Source organism: Branchiostoma belcheri, unplaced genomic scaffold, assembly GCF_001625305.1.
Source record: "Branchiostoma belcheri isolate BF01 breed outbred unplaced genomic scaffold, Haploidv18h27 scaffold104, whole genome shotgun sequence".
NCBI classification, from domain to species: Eukaryota; Metazoa; Chordata; class Leptocardii; order Amphioxiformes; family Branchiostomatidae; genus Branchiostoma; species Branchiostoma belcheri.
In genome coordinates, this window is record NW_017802425.1 from 193,958 (window position 1) to 197,578 (window position 3,621).

The 3,621-nt window shown below is 41.9% G+C and overlaps 1 protein-coding gene across 1 annotated transcript in view; it reads right to left on the minus strand.

The window, feature by feature from the left end:
• LOC109476294 overlaps window positions 1-3,621 on the minus strand; it is a 14,396-nt gene that overhangs the window by 6,506 nt on the left and 4,269 nt on the right. The gene's annotated exons all lie outside the window — the stretch shown is intronic.

The following is a 3,621-nucleotide window of genomic DNA, read 5'->3' on the forward strand; positions in this document are numbered from 1 at the left end:
TTTAAATTTTTGTGATACAGGCTTTTAGTAATGGTTTTATTTGAGTTTTTGGTCTGTGTTATAGCAAATGTATTACGGTGCTAGTGTGCCGTGTTACCACGTCTGGGCATGAGTCATCACAATGGAATGCTAGGGCATCAACCAATAGGCATGCAGCTTTCCTCTATACTTCTTGCTGATTGGCTGTTCGGATTTAACTTGATTAACACCTGCACAGAGCATTTCCACCTGCACAGAGCATTTCTTGCTGATTGGCTGTTGGGATTTAACTTGATTAACACCTGCACAGAGCATTTCCATACTGACTAGTATGTCTTTATTCAAGTGTTTTGGTAGGTATTTCAAGCTTTTCTGCTCCAGCATTGGAATGCGGGGCATGAACGTTTTTTTTATTTATTTTGAAAATCAACAGTTTGCATTATGCAATTACAAATCCTAACCAATAAAGTAGGGAATAGCTATCCAACTGTTGTTTTAGTTGTATGTTACTTCATATTATAGTTATATCAATGTAAATCATTGTTTTCCCTTGTGTTTCTCATTCTTTCCCTGCCATGTCGTAAAATGTGGTGAACCCATCGCTGTATTTGCTCCAAAGCAAATATTGGCCTTTCTAGTATTGAAATTGTGTTACAAGTTTGTTCACATCTTCATGCAAAAGACACCTAAAACCCTTCGCTGCTCAAGTTCATCTATACTCGTCAAGATTTCCGGCTCCAAAATTTTCATTCTAAACTTAGATTTAACTTTGGCTTCTTACCATCAACTCCGAGAAGTTCAATCCGCAGTCTTGGGGCGCTGGAGAAATTCAAGGGGTTGATGAGGATAAACTGGGCATAGATGTACGAGGAGAAGTCCTGTTGGACGACAGTCTCGTTGTCATTGTTGCCTGTGAAGGTCTGAAAACAAAACACATGTCTTCTGTGAACGGTCTACGTGCCACATTGTAATCACATTGGAATCGCAGTTTTTGGACTTTGATGACTGGCCATCCAGTTTTCTTTTGAATATAGACTGCGTGGTGTGGTGAAACACAATGTGTTCTCTCGTGTTTGTCCTCTTTTTCCTTCTCATCCTTCTCCTGCCATTTCTTTAAATGGATTCAACTCTGCCATTTTTCAGCCAAATGGCCTTAAATTTCGCATGGAGTGGACAAATACCCCCGGCCCTTTTTTAAAATCTATTTATTTATTTATTTATTTTTTTATACAGTCTTTAATTTTTTTCCGACAAAATCTTTACATTTCGGGTCCTAGAGACCTAGTATTACACCCAAATCATCTGAAATTCGGTATGGGTATGCTTTAGAAATCTACAAACAACAATTCTATATTTGGCATAGTCTCCCTTAAATTTGTATAATTTGGGACTTTTTGACTCTTTTCAGGTCACAATTTAAAGTAGAGTGAGGGGTGAGTCATCAAAATGCAGAGAAAGAGCCAATAGGCATGAAGCTTTCCTCTACTAGTATTCTTTTTGCTGATTGGCTGTTGGGATTTAATCGTGTTTAGCAAGCCATACCATATGAACTGCATCCAAGTGTTTTGCTAGGTATGTCAAACTTTCCTGCCCCAGCATTGGAATGCAGGACATAAACAAATTACCTGACATTTGTAGAAGGCGTTGAAAGACTACATTGCTGCATGGAGGTACACATGTATATAGACTATTTGGAACACGTTACATTTTGGACAGGGGTGATTTAAGAACAATTCATTTGTGCGTGCGGGCGACAGGCCCATTTTTGGTACGGGGGATATCTGTTGAAGCCATTTGCTGCATTTGCTCCGATGCACATGTCGGCCTTTCTAGATCTAAATGCCAACATACTGCTACTTAATTAGTTTACCCGCCAAGACCTGGTCTCCGAGATTCATGTGACAATTATTATAACCTCAATGAAAAGCCATGCCCTACTCATGCGGCATGAACGTTAAATACAAAACTTACCTTGGGGTTTGCACCGTCCTCCGAGTACAGAACGTATGACGAATTATTGTCTTGTTGGAATATGACCCTGTAGGTCTCCACGTATCCATCCCCCTGCCCCTGGGTCTGGATACTGCATATATAACGTGGATACTGTAGGTCTATAGCCAGGAAATTTGATGCCGCTTGGCCTGTGGGCTGCCATGCACCGTCGCCGTTCAAGCGGGCCCTGTACGCCTCGGACCCGGCTGCTGCTGAGGTAGCCGTCATTACGCCGTCTGGGATGATCGAACGATTCTGTACTCCCAATGGCGGGCACAGGCCTGCTGACGTAGTAGTCTGCGCGTCTGTCGAAAGTGAAAAAATCATTGTGTCGAAAACAATCTTGAGACCAATGCGATCGTTTTTTTCTTCATATTGTATGAAACGCCTTTATACAAGATCAACAAATCTGTCACAGATACTTCAAAGAAGGCATGGATTTCTCTGCTTACTAATTCTAATGAATCCCTTGTTGTTTGCTGGATGGGCGAATCAGTAACTATCTTTTTAAGGTATAATCTTATACTACAGGTGAACAGGCTTAAGTCTGATTCTGCAATCTTAGCAGGACAATCTGGTGAGTTTTTGTTAGTCGGATGGGCATCGATTGTAAGACTTGCATATTGCACAAAGTTAACCTGGTCAAGTGAGCACGTCGGCAGAACGTACAGCGCCTGCGCTGAACCTGTGATGTATTGCGCATGACATCATTAGACACTTACGTAATGCCACCCGTTTTGTGTACCTTTGTAAACCATCACAAACACGGGTTGCTTTATATTAGTTACCTGCTGAAAGGAGATGTCACCATATGGTCGTACCATACCCTGAGACGGTTGGCGGTGTTTGCTGCCTTCACCCAGAGGTTTTACGTAACGCCTCACGTCGTTAATGGGGGTGACTCACTTTTAAAGGATTTGTGCCAATGCTAACATTTGTGACAAGCTAATACTTACTTAGGCTATTTGTTATATGTTTATCAGTAGTCCTGGGCCTGTGTAATAGGCCAAGCGCTTTTGCTAAATACGCTCTCAGGGCAGAGTATCTTCTTATACACATGTTGGAAAACTATATGATTTGTTATACTCGGAAAAATACCGAAATTGGTGATTAGCCGCACTCGATTGTAACTCTTTGTCGAAGACTTATGCTGGCCCTTCTTTTTGTAGCAATTAGGATATTAAGTTTTATTCTACTCTAGTTCAGCAGTTGTTGCCAAAACTGTACCGTACACGTTTGTAGCGCAGTAGGGTTATTTTTCATATCAAATATCGACAACATTGGCCCCATAAATAGGATACATGAAAATGGTACCACCAAATATCTTGGTGTAAGTACCACCAAATATCTTGGTGTCTCCATCTCCTCAAACTTGACCTGGGGCAGACATGTCGATCTAGTTACAGCGAAAGCAAGCAGATCCTTAGGAATGCTGAGACGCTGTCTGCGAATCTCAAGCAATGTGGCAAAGGAGAGAGCTTACATGGCTCTTGTAAGACCCTCCTTAGAGTACGGCTGTAGTGTCTGGGGATCCCCACACCAAGGACCAGGTGAGTAGGGTGGAGATGGTCCAGCGTAGAGCTGCCCGTTTTGTCTGCAGTGACTACAGACGTACAAGTTCTGTTTCATCTATGTTGCAAAACCTGGGCT